This window comes from Prionailurus bengalensis, chromosome B1 (genome assembly GCF_016509475.1).
Source record: "Prionailurus bengalensis isolate Pbe53 chromosome B1, Fcat_Pben_1.1_paternal_pri, whole genome shotgun sequence".
NCBI classification, from domain to species: Eukaryota; Metazoa; Chordata; class Mammalia; order Carnivora; family Felidae; genus Prionailurus; species Prionailurus bengalensis.
In genome coordinates this window covers 183,132,251-183,150,459 of record NC_057344.1, presented here as the reverse complement: position 1 = coordinate 183,150,459, position 18,209 = coordinate 183,132,251, and positions in this window count along the sequence as shown.

Genomic DNA, 18,209 nt, shown 5'->3' with positions numbered 1-18,209 from the left:
CTGTTTAAACTTCCCCTACAACCCCCAAATATGATAATATATTTCAGGCTTTCAGAATAAGATTTTTGTTATTATACTGTTTTAACCAAAAAAGAAAGAAAGAAAGAAAGAAAGAAAGAAGAAAAAGAAAGAAAACAACTTTTTCAAGTAGGATTTTTGAATTTTCAATTATATTTGTTTTAACACATGTACAAGCAATATTTGTATACTTGTCACCCATTTTTGAACTATCATAATTAATTTTTAACGAGTTTCTTAGTCCTATTAAATTCTTCCATTGAATGAAGTCATGGCAATCATACAGTAACTTTGATTTCAACTATTTGAAATGTTCACAACTAAGATCAAAAACATGTGTCTCCACATATGTTAAAACTATTAATGACAGGGGCGCCTGGGTGGCTCAATCAGGTAAGCATCCTACTCTTGATCTCAGTCAGGTCATGATCTTACAGTTCATGAGTTTGAGCCCCATACAGGGCTCTGTGCTGACAGCATGGACCTGCTCGGGATTCTCTCTCCCTGTTTGTCTACTTCCCCGCTCATGCTCTCGCTCTCAAAATAAATAAATAAACTTAAAAAAAATAAACATCGGGCACCTAGTGGGCTTAGTTGGTTGAGCATCCAACTTCAGCTCAGATGATGATCTCACAGTTTGTGAGTTCGAGCCCCACATCAGGCTTGCTGCTATCACTAGCAGAGCCCGCTTCAGATCGTCTGTCCCTTTCCCTCTCAGCCCCTACCTCACTCTCACCTTCTCAAAAATAAATAAATAAATAAATAAATAAATAAACATTTAAAAAGAAAATAAAATATAAATAAAATAAAATAAAATAAAATAAAATAAAATAAAATAATAAAATAATATAAATAAAATAATTAGTGAGAAAGTTGACAGTTATTTAAAGTCATACTGCTAGAGGGCTATAACTGTGCTCTCTAATAGAATAGTCATTAACTACATGTGGCTATGTAAATTTATATGAAATGAAATGAAAAATTCCATTCTTCAGTCTCATTGGCCACCTTTTAAATGCTCAATGGCGACATACGTCTAGTGACTGCTATGTTGTATAACTTAGATTCAGAATATTTTCATTGTTGCATAAATTTTCCTTGGACATCATTTTTCAAAAGCAAGGATTTTTAGCAAATGATTTGTTCTCTTGCCTTACCCTAAATTTTAAGTCTGTACAATGCAAATAATTCTTCTGTGGAAAAATAGTTCCATGACATGGTACATGAAATGTTAAGTAATTGAATTTTTTGGTAATGGAATAATGGACATTTTTTTGAAAAGGCAATGCTAGGCAAAGTTAAATTGCTTTGTTATCACAAGACTCCATAAGACTCTAATAAACTTAATGTGTTTGAACATATTGGCTCTTCAGGAGGGGGTGTGTTATATAATGTTTCCTAAATTTATATAGCTATAGGATCTCCACATTTTCTTTTTTCTTTTGAAGTGTCTCTTAGAATATCACATGCAAAATATGTTACTTCAACCATTATCAAAGCAATAGAAAGACTTTTAAAGCACATTTTGGAAAACATTTGAAAAGACAAGGGCAAAATCATCAAGACATTTATATTGTGCTCATTTTAGGGAATTATGATTCTATTTTATAAAATTATTTGCTGCATTACTAGTGATCTTCCTAACTACTGTTGCCTTTACCAGATACATATTATGATATTAGAAAATGCACTGCGTCAGATAGAAACCAGTTGGTCACAATATATTACTGCTCATTAAATAAACAGACTCAGTCTCTAATAGGATATAATAATGATTTATTTCAATTTACAGAGTCAATACGAAGAATAGTACATTACTTGCACATCTTCTGACCAACTCATGCTTTTTCTTTTTTCTTAAATTTCCTCAAATGTTACCTCCTCATGAAATCTTTAACTGTTTTTTTTTTCAAATGACAGTTTAAATATTCTATCACTATCTGTAGCTATTGGTTGAAATCTTACTATGTCTTAGACAACGTACTAGTCTTTTCATAACATCCTCGCTTTATCTTCTTAACATTCCTGATAAAGCTAAAAGTCCTTACCCATTTTAGAGATGGTTAATCTGGTATTTGAAATGATTAGTATGTCCACGTACACAGCTGGCTAGTGGCACTCATGGTTTTGCACCTAGATCTTTCTGACTCCGAAGACCGTGTTCTTTCCAGTGTTTTGTATTGTCCCTCAAATCTTACCTGATTATTTCCTTTTTTGTGGACACATTTTTACACGGCTCGATCATGTGTTCCCAAAATACCCCAGAGTTCATGTCACTTATTCAATAGTTTTATGAATGCTTCGTGTTTTGAAGCTCTGTGCCTCTGTTCTTGATTGTTTTTCCAGAAACAATGACCATCATCCTCCACCTTAACCTTTTTCACGTTATTCAGAGATGTGTGTCACTCCAGCACCCAAGCATTACTTGGTCATGCTCGTCTGTTTTCGTATGACGAGCCAGCAACAGCCAGTTTGGTCCTTCAGTCACCACATGACTCCAACCTCCACTTCCGTCTCCTTTCTCCCAGGACTGGAGGACATTATGATGACATCAGGCCTGACGAATACACGTCTTCCAGATGTTCTCAGATAATCTCCTCCTGTGAAAGCCAGCTGATTAGCACCCTTAAATCCACCTGCAATCTCTTTCTTTTTTAAAAGCTTATTTATCTGTTTTGAGGGAGAGAGAAAGCACTAGTCAGGGAGGGTCAGAGAGAGAGGGAGAGAGAGAATCCCAAGCAGGCTCCCCACTGTCAGGGTGACATGGGTCTCGAACCCACAAACTTGGAGATCGTGACCTGAGCTGAAGTCAGACACTTAACTTCCTGAGCCCCCCCCAGGCACCCCTCCGTGTACAATCTTAACTCTCCTAACATACTGAGAGATTCTAGTGACTTGGACCTGTGCATCTTTATAAGGCCATCATTCTGCCTGACACAGAGCAGGATGCATGTGTGTGCACATACTATCTTTTCACTCCTGAATAAAATGTCTAGAATTTTGTGTATCTATTCAGTTTTTCTCCTTTCTTATGGTAGTGAGCAGGTCTGGACATACTCAGGGAAACCTGATCATATGCCATACATTTCCTTTTATTAGGCTTAAAGACTAGATTAATGACAGAGAATGTACATGTCATTTTCCTAACACCTGACTTTGTAATGTGTCCATCATATGACTGCAGAGGGAATACTTACTTAAAAATTTCATTTTACTATTCCTTATTGATGCCCCAGTATTGTCAGGCAAAATGCAATTGTATTTTCTCATTTGAATGCTTCCATTTGACAACTTGGGTAATGTACGTTGTAAGGGTGTTTTCCTCACGAGGCAGAATGAGTCAGTTTCATCTTGAAAGAAAACTATTTCACATGCGTATTTATTTAGTCATTGGTTTAAAATAAACTAGAATTTGGCGAAAGATGTGTGATCTTTGCTCTCATTTTCCAAGCTGCTTTGGGGAATGTGTTGAAATGCGCTAACTAAGGTAAGCTGGATTCTACATTTACAAACTCTCCTTCACTCTATGTTCCTGGGTTAGACTTGGCCAGAACTTGTGAGAGATTTAGAGATGGAACCCAAAGAGTGGCTTTTTGGTTTTAGGAACTTATTTTTCTACTTGTTCTGGGAAATAGATGTGCTGCCACGAAGTGTCCCTTGGTAGCCTTCATTGTGGGTGTTGAGAAAGTTACAATGTGGGCACCTCAACCCTCTTGAACCCCACCACCCAATTTCTTGGCTGCTGTTATTTGTGCATGAGGATCTTAGTGATTGAAAGCTGAGCACAAGCAGAGAAGGAAAAAGGAACCTATCAGTCCAGTTCCGCCGTATTATTCTTTAATAATCACACTGATGGTTGTTTGTCTCAGGTCTTTATGCTGTTCTCTGTATTCATCATTTTTGCAATTGGAGCCCCCGAATAGTGATTCTTCTTTGACAGGTTTTTGGGATTTTTGTTTTCTTAGCTGAATATGCCTGCATGCTTTGTATCTTAAAGGGCTTTTCAATTTTTAGTGTTTAATTTTCCCTGACAATGCACTTTTTTGAAAACTATTTTAATTTTCATTTCTAGGCACTTTAAGAGGGAAACAAATTATTTTTATGTGCCACATCTGTCATCTTCCTGAAGTTCAGGGTTTTTTTTAAGTTTTTTTAATCTCTATTTTATTTTATTTTTTAGATGTATTTATTTTTGATAGACAGAGAGAGATAGAGCACAAGTGGGGAGGGGCAGAGAGAGAAGGAGACACAGAATCCGAAGCAGGCTCCAGACTCCAAGCTGTCAGCACAGAGCCCGATGTGGGGCTCAAACTCACAAACGGCGAGATCATGACCTGAACCAAAGTCAGGCTTAACTGACTGAGCCACCCAGGTGCCCCCTAAATATCAGTTTCAGTATTTATTGACAAACACCCTTTTCTCTTTAAAAGTGATTATGAAATGATGTAGCTCCAGTATGTTAAGTGCCCACAGCTTTCTGAGTCAATTAAAATCATGATCACTTGGGCAAACTGTTCAATTTAGTTCTTTAAGTTGACTCTATTTATCTCCAACATAACATATACAAATCAAAGTACTAAGTGTTTTTAGAAATGACTTTGAGATGTAACTTTAGTTTGAATACTTGAGATAAGCATCCATTTATTAGTCCGACCTTATTTTCACTGATTGGAAGGATCTAAAATGAATTAAATTCTGTGTGGAATATTCTGTGTTTCAAACATCGACCTGAATAAATCATACCTCAAAAGGCTGAGAATTGTATTGTAATCATTATCTTTTTTGGTGATGTGACTTAATGCTGATGAAAGTTCACTTTATATTGATCTCTGCGATCTAGAACTCCTTCAGAGATTGATCCCTTCACCACTGAGGAAAAAGTAAATTTTTACTTAGACATTAAGATAAGTAAAGTTACTATGTTCTATACTACACTCAACTATTGCCATTTATTATGAATACATAGCATGTAAAGCTCAATATCAGAATCGTCATTAAGTTTTTTTAAAGACTATAGACACCAAAATACAACTGTAGAGTCACTGAATTTAGATGCCATCTAAATCTATCTATCGATCCATCGATCAATCTATCATCTATTATCTATCATCTATCTCTATGTCTATCATTTATCTTTTTCTGATCACTTGTTATTAAAAGTAGTGGACCGGTATAGACTTAAGATGAATTGTATAGAAATGTAAACCTCCTTTAGTATTTCCAAAACAGGATCTGTGAGTGTGTATCACATTGAGAGTGGGGGAAAAAAAAAAAAAGTAGTGACATCTCTCTTCTTTTTCTTCATTCCTCTTTTCTTCCTTTTTTCCTTCCTTTCATTTTTCCTGTCTTCTTGTTTCCTTGCTTTCTTCTTTTCCCCAAGTTACATTAGCTACAACTGAAGCAAATACTCATTACCGGTAAATCAAATGGAACCGTGGCGATTGGATTAAACTTAGGTCACACATGCCTTACCCATGGACCACAGACAGGTTAGCTTTCCTAGTTATACACTGGCAGGTTTGACATCCAGAGGAGAACTCCAACAAGGCAGACAGGTAAAAGGATGTAGACAATAATGAACAGTTTTAGATGAACGTTTTCTCATATCCATCTATCTATAACCATACTTGGCATAAGCGAAAAGCTTATTAAATCCATCTTGCCTGTCTGGTAAAAATTATGTTCAGGCTGCCCTTCCACCTCCTTTCAAAATAGAATAGAATTCACCATCAGTTTCTAAGCAGTATGTAGTGAAGTGTTCAATAAAATACTCAAGAGGAATTTTAAAAAAATAAGGAAATCACACTACCACACTATTTGGCCACTATAGAACTACCTTCCTCAGTTCACGAAGCTTCTTTGACACAGTAGGGGAGTTCTAAGATAAGGAGGTGAAGTTTTCTCAGAGGTCGAGAGCATGTGCCAAACATTGTGTGAAGCTCTTTTTTAAATATATATATATATTTTTAATGTTTATTTATTCTTGAGAGAGAGAGACAGAGACAGAGCACGGGCTGGAGAGGGCAGAGAGAAAGGGAGACACAGAATCTGAAGCAGGCTCCAGGCTCTGAGCTGTCAGCACCCAGCCCGACTGGGGGCTTGAACTCACAAACCAGGAGATCAGGACCTGAGCGGAAGTCAGACACTCAACCGACTGAGCCACCCCGGCGCCCCTGTGTGAGGCTCTTTTAAGAGTGATTCAGGAAAAGTCTGTCTCTTCCGCAAACACCACATAACAGCTTGTTTCTAATTTGGCCATAAGATATCATAGGAATTTCCAAGCCAACAAAAAGTGACCCTTTAGAAATTAACCAATCTAGGGAAGTGAAGACAATTTCTTCTCTATATCTTTTATTCATTCCGATATTTAACAGAAAACAAAAAATGTTCTTTTTCAATCAAATCCATGTGTTCTCCAGAAAGCCAATCATCAAACGAAATCTGTTTTCACCCATGAGTTTCTTCTTACTTCTCGACACTGTTTCTGTAACCTAGTTTAACATTTTGAAACAAAATCACTGACAAACAACCCTCAAATAACTTAAAAGCAGTTGTGTTTTGTTGATTTTAGATAAACAACAGAAGAAGCCGGAGTGTTCTGTAGTGTTTACAGAGTGGTATGTGTTTATGTGTTCATTCATATTTTTTTTTAATTTTTTTTTTGTTTTATTTTGCTTTGTTTATTTTGATTTTGAGGGAGTAAGAAAGAGTTAAAAAAAATATCAGGTCATGGAGCCACACACATCTACCTTTAAATTCTAGTTCGACTATCCTGGGCCATTAACATTTTGTGGCCCAATTCCTTCGTGTATGAAATGTTTTCAATAATATTTGGTGTTTATAAGTTACAAATACTAAGCATTGCCTAGAACATAGTATATGTTCAACAAATGGTAGTTACTGTGTTTTAGTAATTAATAGTTTTCCCAACAGTAGACAAAACTATTAATTCAATCTGATACATATCACTAAGGATGTATTTGGTCCTTCCACATATGTATAATCTTAAATAATTACTTTGTTGACGTTGACTCTCCAGCAGACCACATCACAGGCTATTCTGGCAGAAGCAATTTTTATTTCAAAAATGTTTTGCAGGGCCAAATTGCCAAACGCTTAGGTAGACTCTTTACACCCCTAGTACTTAACTTAAAAATAAACTTTGATTATAAAACTCCATTAAAAGTAGAACCAACCTGGCATCTGGGCTATTTAGTACTAAAGGAAAAGAGGACAAAACAGCGTGTTCATTATCAAAATGTTTTCCTCTAATCAGTTATATTTAGCATGAATTAATAGAATTTTTCTAGCTTTCTAGTTTTTCAAGAGGAATTAATTTGAGACTGCCCACCCTACTAGCTTCTGACTTGGAGGGCTGAATTCACCAATTAAATTCACAGCAGATTAATTAGCTGGTAATTTGGGAAGTTAATCATCATTCAATGGTACTTATTAAGTGTTTTTATGCTCACAAAACTTGTGTTGGAAAATTGGTTTGGGAGGATTGAAATCTCCCTTGAAGAAGCATGTAAGTGATTTAGACACCCCAGCTCCAACCTAAATATATCATCGGTGCTGCTCATTTTCTTTTATCCCTGTTTAAAGGCAGATATTAAATACAATGCAAAAACCTGTAAGAAACATATTACATGTATTAGCACCTTCATGGCTTTCATTAGAGCTGATTAAATTATGTTCCACATTAAATATCCTGAAATAATTTTCAGCATTAGGTACACAGCCTACAATCTTTCTTTCTTTCTTTCCTCCTCTCTCTGGGGAATTGTTCACGTCCTGTCTCAGTTCACAGATGAAAATCAATTTTGTGATTTCTTCCTGGAAGCTAATGGAAATTTGTTCAAATCACAAAGTTACCACTCAGCATGGCCAATGCAGCAGATATACCTGTTCACTTAGTGACTGAGAAGCTCGATTCTGACCAGCAAGTGGGGGTTCCTGGTCAGGGATGAAGTGAGCCCACAAAGTTTGTAAAATGTTTACATCCATTTTGACCAGCTGAAGCCAGCCTCTTCGCCGCTTCCTTTTCATGGTGATGTTTCCTTAAAGATTTATATAATATTTATTGCAAATATAAAAATAAAATTTACTTCTAACCATGTGTATGTAATACCGATGCATGCACAAAAATCCTTGGATGGCCTCTTGAAAATGATTGTATTTACATTTTTATGTCAGAGGACTGCAGAGGTAGTAACTGTTGCTGGCCAGCTGTGAGAACCCTTATGGATTTCCCTGAACTGCATTTTCTTCCTTTTCTTTCCTTTTCAATATTTGTGAGAACTGATAAAAGATTTACCTCTACACTTAGTTTGCCATTCTTGACCTGTGTGTAAGACATATCCTTACATAGTGAGGGTGCTAACTGTAAGAATCGCTCCTATATGTAGAGAATTTTATCTAAAGGTTTTCCAGAACAGCTTTCATTGGTAAAACTTTACCCACTTTCAGGAAACACTTTCTTTTCTTCAACCTCCTTTGCACCTGTGCAACGTAAGCCCGTTCTTTCTTCCTCTGGCTGTAGCGTAACCACAGAACAGCAGGCTCCGTGCCCCCTTTAACCCCAGTTTCCTTCTTGTATCAAGTAAGTGATTACAATGATGTTCGCTCCTTGAGGTCATCCTATAGAAAAATCTCAGAACTGACAACTTCAGAGACATAATCTCTCAGACCAGCTTGCTGCAATGCTTTGGGCAGACTATTCCGTGAGATTTACAATTATCTGCTTCCTTCCTGGGGAGTAAGAAGGCAAGAGCAGGCAAGGTGATGTGACATTTGCTGCATTCTTACTGTCCAGCAGAGCTAAGATTTCCAGCAACGCTGATTGAGGCAAGTGGCCAAGATATTAAATTGTTCTAAGTCTCATGCAAAGAAATACGGTATTTTAAAAATGTTTTAAACAGTTTCTTCTGTTATTATTCTATTCTATTACTATTCCTTTAAAATATTAATAGACTAAGATATAAGGCAAATTAAATCTCTATACACATAACAAAAATCTTTATAGAATAATTTTTTTAACTGGGTATTCTTCCCGAACATTTCATTTTGCAAGGAAAAAGAAATTTGCGATGTTTTGGATAAATATGTCTTGCTTCAGCTACCTGCCGGAATCTTACCATACCAAAAGAAACACTCAAACTATGGTGTATTCTCATTTCAACAACCAAGGTTTACCATTATTATATTTACATTCATCTTTCCCTTTGAATGGTAAGAAGGATTTTTTTGGCAACGTGTCATTTTTAACTATCTTCAAAGCTTTTCTCAGTGAATTAAGGACAATGGCTAATGCTTTGGGAGGAAAGGGTAAGAGGTGGGTAGAAAGGAGGTGTTCTGCCAGATGATGTGAGGAACTCAGGGCTGCACGCGTGTAGACCTGGCCAACAATTGTTGTTTACTATTATTAAATATCCCTCTACCTTAGGCTGCCCTTTTGTGAAAGTCTTTTCTTTTTTGTGGTTCACCTTGATGCTCACATTAACCTGATTTTGTCAGTATATAAACATCCAGTAAGGGAAAGGTTGAATCCTTGTTGTGATTTACCACTAGCCTAGACCACAGGGATGCCCTTGGGCCATGCACTCCCTGTGTCGACGCGTTTGTTGGAGAATTAAACTGGAACATAAAATTGCTTCAGTTTTATCTGCCATGGTTCATCTCTGACCCCTCTCCCCACTGAGGATACAGATATGGAGTTTTATCGCTTACACTGTTTTTGACAGCCTGAGGTAAAATGGGATTCTCTTGTAATTTATCTGTAAATCAACTCAGACATAGTTTAAAAAACAAACTATTATTGTGTATGTAAAGTAAAATAGTATTTCGTCTTGCAACTTCTAAAGTTTTATGAATTTGATTACATAACATTCTTGAACTCACATCAACTTTTCTATTTTTCCCAAAGAAAGAACTTACTATGGGAGCTCCAAAGTTTTCTACATGTTGAGTTATATGATCACCATAAAGTTTCACACTAACTGAAAGTGTAAGTTTTTGGCATACAATTGCCAGAGATCTGAAATTGATTGTCATAGTTCACCACAATCCTACTTTGCCCAAAAGATGAGGCAATATTTGTCATTCTTACCAAGGAGTAAAAAATATATATATATATGCCCAAATTTCAGAGGATTTTGTAGAAGAAAAAGAATATTTGCTTGCTTTTTGAAGGAGAAAACAATTTTTTGCCATGACTATTCTAAACTTGTGAAGACTTTTTTCAGAGGTAAATTACATCTGTATTATTTCCTGAAAGTAAGTGAAAATAAAATACTGGATAACCCCCCCCCCCCACACACACACACCTTTTTTTTTTTCTTCTTCTTCTTCTTTTTTTTTTTTTTTTCCTTGAACTATCAGAGAAAAATCAGAAATCCTTTTGGTAAAGAGTACAAATTAATACACAAATGAGCAGACACTATTTTTTTCTTTTTAGAGATTCATGAATTGATTGAAAACAGAAATTGGAAACGTTGGTAGTTCAGGTATGATTCAGTACATTTGGAACATTTTTCTAGCTTCCCCAAATTCAAAATACCTAAATTCTTTACAAAACAACGTTAATTTTATTCTCTTCCTTTTTCCCTTCCTTCCACTCTCCTTTTTCCCTCCTTCCCTCCCTCCCTCTTTCCTTCCTTCGTTTGTTTTAAATCTTTTTCTCAATGAATAAATTGGACTCTTTTAGTAATAGGTTATAAATGAGTGTTTCCAGTCATTAAAGAGCCTTAAGTTCTGGGAGATACATTAGCGGGAGAAAGGAGGACGGAAGTAGAAAGGATAGTTGATGGCTACCAAGGCTATGTGTTTGGAATTCAGACGTAGCCTATATGAAATGCAGAGAAAAATACATCATTTTTCTCAGCATACAGAGTAGATGGACTAAATCAACATTTATTTAGTAACTGCTAGGATATCAGCATTGTTCAAATGGTCCTTGCATATTCAGGAAGCAGACAAGATAAAAACCCTGACATTTCAAGAATACAGTCCTACTGGTGTGTTCACTCTTATTCTTGCCCTCAAAGGGTCTGCATGTGACCCCCGTAAGTAAAGAGAAAAACCTGGGTAAAAGCATGGGAAACACTCCTCATGACCACTTAAAAATACTCTGGATTTATTTTATATGCGTCTTTTTTTTTTCTTATTCCCTTTTCCACTTCTTTAGTTAGCTGATTTTCCTTATTTATCTCGATTATCCTATACAGTTTGGGTCTGCTTTCCCTAGGCTAATCAGACTGGAATTTTTTTTTTAATAAATTTTTTTAACGTTTATTTATTTTTGAGACAGAGAGAGGCAGAGCATGAACAGGGGAGGGGCAGAGAGAGAGGAGACACAGAATCTGAAGCAGGCTCCAGGCTCCGAGCCATCAGCCCAGAGCCCAACACGGGGCTCGAACTCACGGACTGCGAGATCGTGACCTGAGAAGTCAGACGCTTAACTGACTCTAAGCCGAGCCACCCAGGCGCCCCATCAGACTGGAATTTTAAGATGATTTGTCCTGTAATGGCTTTTTGACTCCATGTACCACAAATCTAACATCTTGAGGGGGTGTGTGGGATATTACGGGCTTGCCACAAGTTCCCAGATTTTTTGTTTTCTTTTTTTTTGTTAAGGCAAGGAACTCAAAGATGGAGAAGGAAAATTTTAATGACTTCCAGCAAGTTATAGAACTCCTTTGAAACTCAGTTTACACATTTGAGGAAGAAAGAGAATTAGATGGGCAATTAACATTTATTTTTTCGCTTCCGTGTCCCCTCTTTGGTTCTTCCTAGTACCCATCTGAATAGTTGTTTTATCCTCCTCTCATTGAAATGGATGAAGGGAAATATTAGTATTGAGAGACAGAGAGAGAGAGAGCATGAGCAGGGGAGGGGAAGAGAAAAGGGAGACAGAATCCGAAGCAGGCTCCAGGCTCTGAGCTGTCAGCACCCAGCCCGACTGGGGGCTTGAACTCACAAACCGCAAGATCAGGACCTGAGCGGAAGTCGGACCCTCAACCGACTCAGCCACCCAGGTGCCCTGAAATGGATTAAGAGAAATATTAAATAACTTGCTTCAGACAAAGGAACAATTAAATAACAAAATCAGGGTTCTTTTTTGAGCCGCCCTGAGTCTCTGTCACCAAAATTTAATGTTTTTTTTTTTCTCATCGTACCTTATTATACAAAATAAGCTTACCTTGAGTACTACATATAAAGTAGAAGAAATTAAAACTCTTCTCTTTTATGATTGAAGTTAGGAGATTAAAAGCCCATGCTTAAGAATTTAATTACATGGGGCTTTATAAACAGGAATTCTGAAGTGTCCTTAGCCTTACAGAGACAGATCCAGTTGTGAGATTTGAGTTAGGGAGAGAAATAAATTTTGAATAATAAATTTGAGAAAAAGATAATAGGCCCTTAGGAGAGGACAGTGTGAAGAAAAGAAAGACAGTGAGCAAACACAGACCTAGATTTCTAATTCTGGAAATTATTGAGAATTTTTATCAAGAACTAGAATAGCTAATATCCAAATTTCTTAATTGTTACAAATCACTTTTGTCTTTAGGTCTTCCCGGGTTTTAATAAACTTGATTATACGGATTTCTCTGCATTATTTGGAAAGCAAGGGGATTTTCTGTTTTTTGATTTCTGGGTTACCAAATTGCCAGAAAGGTATGTTATGCACGGCAGAGTGAGTTCTATAAAGTAGTTTAGTAGGAATAGAAATTCAGCGCCATAGGAGGCAACAAGAATTAAAGCCCCAACAGAATTCCCGGGGATTTGGAAGAGGTGATTTTGTTTCCTACGGAGTACAAAATTGGGTTTGGAGCAAATCCTTTTCAGAGTCTCAAGGATCAAGGAAATTTCCAACTCTGATATTTAGGTGATGTTTGTATGTATTTACGTATATATGCGTATATGTATGTTGGCCCTTGAACAATATGGGTTTGTACTACATGGGTTTAATTATATGTGATTTTTGTTTCTGTAAATACAGTACAGGATTGTAAATGTGTATTCTCTTCCTTATGATTTTCTTATTAACATTTTTCTCTTCCTTTACTATAAGAATGCATTATATAATATATATAACCTACAAAATATATATTGATTGACTTTTTATGTTACTAGTAAGGCTTCTGGTCAACAGTGGATTACTAGTATTTAAGTGTTGGGAGAGTTATACAGACTTTTGACTGTGGAGGGGGTGGATGCTCTAAATTTGTCATCATTCAAAGGCCAACTGTACATATATTACACTTAGTACTAAGTTCGATGGCCTCGGGCACACTTACGTCATTCGTATTTTCCGGACCACACATTTCTATGATTAAATACAAACAGTAGTATTTGCAAATTGAACTTCACTGCCTCTATTTCTATCTTCCATTGGAATTTAATTTATCACCAATTTGTCCAAAAGTTTGGGAAATCTACCCGAGAGTCTTATTTGTATAGTCAGTGTATACGGAAAGTTTTGTCTACCCCTTGTGTCTTCCACAGTTTTGCCCCCGGTAAAAACCAAAGTTGTCACTTTGAAGCCGGTGACCAATGGGGATGATGTTCCTCTGGTGGGTATTGATGACAACCAACCCGACTTATTTGCCTTTGCAAGTCTGCTGACGCTGGCTTTCTGACTGTCCATCAGAAATATTGAGCATCCAAGTGTTTATACCCATCACAACACCTACGTAAATGCCTCCCATCCTTATGGAAATGTTTAACGCCAAAATGATTCATTCTTAACACATAAAGCTCTCATTATCCCAAGGACCGTAGAGCAAAACATTATTACCAACTGAAAACTTCCTGCCTTGTCACCTTAGGCCTCGGTCAAAGGGTTATGTGCCTGAGGACAATCTGAGTAAAATTCTCCACACTGTCCTCCAATTATTAGACATATTTTCCCTGAGGAATCACTCATCATATACGTAGTGAGGTTCATCGCAAATATGTCTACTAACAAATTCCCAGAGAGTCCTGAATCCTGGGGATAACCCATGTTCCCTGCAAAAGAAAAAAAGCAAGCAAACAAACAAAAATCAGCTAATCACATGAAGGGAAACCATTAGAGGCCAGAGCACTTAATACACAACAGCTTCATGCTGGAGGTGAGGTGATGGTGTAAGCACTTAGAAGAGGATATTTGCTGAACCTCAAATACTCTCTACTGTCGTTCCCTCCATTACTTGCCCACAGTTCCCTTCACCATTTTGGTTAAAAAAATCACGTTTATTTTATTTTAATAAAATTCATTCAGCTATCTTGAGGTACAGTGATATAAAATGTAAACGTATTAAGTTGCACATTTAATAAAATGCTTCTTGGAAGTAATAAATTGCTTGAAATCAACTGAGTCAGTAAGATCAGAATCTAAGATCATGCTACTTAGGTTGGCTACGCTCTTGGAATGTGTGTTGGATGAGCTTCTGTCATTTTATAGTATTTTAAATAAAAATGATGAAGTGCTCTTTAATAGGTTAGTTAAATAAGACTATTTCACAGGAACTCAGAACTAGGGGCAATGCCAACTGACCCAGAGAAGGAAGGAGTTGTATTTTTCACATCTTCTTTAGGATGATAGGTATTATTTTGGAAACTGTACTGTTTTTTGTATTGTTTATTATAAATTTCCATTCCAAATATCCCAGCAGGGTACTCACAAGATAAGCTTAATGAATAAAAATTAGAGAAATATTGAATGTATGGTATATATGAAGCAATACATCGTATTTGACGAATTATTAACTGAGTATAGAAAATTCCTAATTTTCAAGCACGAGGGTGTTTTGCTATGGTACCTTGTGTAATCCTCAGATTGTTATTAAAATCCATATATTGAAGAAGAGGAAGCAGAGTTTCACAGAGTTGTTAGCAGAGCATTTGGACACAGCGCAATCTGACCCTAAACTTTGTTCATATTGCCATAGTGCTACGTTGCTGCACACAGGTCATTTGCATTATGGCCTTGGCTAAGTCAACCAAAATCTGTGACTTGATTTTCCTTTCTGAAAAGTGGAAATAAATACGCTCATATGCATTTATCTCATATAGCAGTTTGGAGGATGAACTTGACTTAATATGTGTACAATAGTTAGAGTATTGTATGGCACCGTGAAATCGCTATCAGCTATTATTATTCTACCTTTATAGGTGATAACATAAATTTAGCACATAGTTGTTTTTGAAAAATTTGAAAAATTTGAAAAATTAATTTCCCTCCCTCTTTCCTTCCTTCCTTTCCTATTTCTTTCAAATACACTAATATCCAAGATATTTTATTAATGATAATTACAACTCCATTCCACACACAGTGTTGCCCCTTTTTTTTCCAATACACGATTATTACCTAAAGTAACTAGTATTTGTGAATTACTCTTTGCTATTATTGTTACTTCTACTCTTTCATAGGGAAACAAAAACGCTTCAGGGATGCTAACGATCACATCCAAGTTTACAGAATTAACAAGTGGTAGACTCGAGGTCTTTGAGAAGGATATGAAGATAAATGAACCTCAAGCCATTCATATTTTTGTACATCATTTTTTAAAGTTTATGTATTTATTTTGAGGCATCATAAGCTAGGGGGTCAGAGAAAGGGAGAGAGAGAATTCCAGGCAGGCTTCACACCATCTGCACAGAGCCAGCACATGGTTCCATCTCACGTATCTTGAGATGATGGCCTGAGACCAAGAGTTGGACGTTTAACCAACTAAGTCACCGAGGCGTCCCTTTACATCATGTTGTACACATATTTGTACATCAAATGAAACTTACCTGCTTTGTTAGATTGTAGATGTCTTAGAATTCAGAATAATTTCTTATTTTTGCCTATGTCTTCAGAGTTGAAAATACAATGTGTATCACATCAGGTATATATAGAGTATAGATAGGTAGATATGGGTGTGTGTGTGTGTGTGTGTGTGTGTGTGCATTCAGGGTGTGTGTGTATGTATATTAATATTTAGCAGTTAAGTAGTAGCCATTTAATGAAACATAAGACAAATCATGTCACTCCCCTGATCAAAACTCTCCAATCACTTATTATACTTAGAAGGAAATCCAAGGGATTTATTGTGGACAGAAAGTCTGCTCATCATCTGGCCCTTGAATATCATTCTAAATACATCTATTACTTTCCTATTCCTAAATCAGTCCCACCTATGCAATGGCTTTTGCCACTGCTATTTAAAATACCAAGTCTAGTTTTTTGCCTTATGGCCTTTGTACTTATTGTTTCTTGTCTTGGGCCCTGTACCTAGTTTTCCACACGCACACTCCAAATTCATTTCATCTTCACATTTACTGAACACATGTCAAGTACTATTCTAAACATTTGAAATGAATTATCTAATTCTTGAATAAGCTTTTGTCTGTTTGGTGCCATGGGTTAAGAATACTGAGAAAAACAAACACTGCATTGTATCTCCTATATATGAAATAAATTTTAAAAAGTTAAACTCATAGAAACAGAGAGTAGAAAAGTGGTTGTAGGGGGTGGGAATGTAGGGAGAGGTTAGTAAAAAGGCAAAAACCTTCAGGTCTAATGAGGTCTGAGGATCTAATGTAAAACAGGATGACTGTATTTAACAGCACTGTATTATATTTTTTTTTGAAATTTCCTAAGTTGAACTTAAATGTTCTCATCCACCCCTAAGAAAAAGAATAGTGGAATATTTAAGAATATAAGTACAGGGGTGTCTCCATGGCTCAGTCGGTTAAGTATCTGACTCTTGATTTTGACTCAGTTCATGATCTCGCAGTTCATGAGATTGAGCCCCATGTCGGTCTCTGTGCTGGCAGCTCAGACCCTGCTTAGAATTCTCTGCCTCTCTCTATGCCCCTCCCATGCTCACAGGCACATGTGAGCATGTATGTGTGCACACACAAACTCTCTTTCTCTCTCAAAATAAATAAAGAAACTTAAATAAATTTTTTTAAAAAAGAACGCAAGTACAAAATGAAAATGTCATCAAGTGCTAAGAAAAATATCAAAGCAATTAATGAAGTGAGTTGAAAACAAAAATTTGAATAGATTGTTGAATTAGCTTCCTGTCCCTTCATATACACATGTTCCTCAAGCTGTGTGATTTGAAGAAGTGTTTATTGACTCTTACAGTACAACGACAAAGGCACAGCAAGGTCAGACAGTTTAAATAGACAGTTCTGGGGAATAGAAGTCAATTATATAAACTATCAATTGATTAGGAATCCAAAGTAGTAAGCCCTGCTATATACCTCTAAGAAAAGGACACTGAAATGTAGAATAACATGTTGGCTGGCCAAGGATCTCATAAACTCTGATAAAAAAAAAAATGTCCATATATAGTTCTTAACTATGCAACATAATGAGTCGCAAAACAGTGACATAATTTATTTTATTTTGAATAAGCAAAGTCATCATTAATTTGGAGGAATGTGTATACCCAGGATGAGGTATTATGGAAAACTCCATTTTCCAACATCACCTTCCATTTGATGCACCTGACCTTCAATGGCTACGTTGTGCTTTCAAGTGTTTCACTCAGATTAAAAGCTCACCTTACAGACGGCTCCTTCCTATTTCATGGATCTTAGTTTATAAACCAGGGAACAAATCACTGAGACAATTTTAATTTTATGCACTGGGGATGATATTAATTTAGATTCAAGAGATTTTTCTTGAATGAGCTATGCACAAGCTTCTTAACAAGTCAAATATGGATTCGAATCGTAGCCCTGCAGTGTTATTATCAGAAAGTTGTCATATTTAAAAAAAACGATAGAATGTTGCCACATTTCTTTTTTAAGGCTTGGTTTACTCCCCTATAAAATTAAAATTATAGCTACTACAGCAGATGATTAAATGAAACAATTTTGAGAAAAAAATTATGATAGGTCATGGTAGAGCATCCAATTACCACTGGATAATCATAGTATGTACCAGCCTATGTCATGCTTCTATATACACTTCTTACATGGTGATTGTGTGAAAATATGTGCTATGACAGCTTCCAAGTACTTTCTCCATCCTCTGTGAACAAGAAGCAGAGGGAATACCATCATTTTCTGTTCGTTACTTAATTGATCCCACTCATCCCATGACTTTAAACCCCATCTCTGTGGAGGGCTCCTCTCTCTGTATCCCCTTTCCTGCCCTAACCCTTCAGCTCCAAAAGTAACTATCCACTATCCAATTGAGTTCTTGG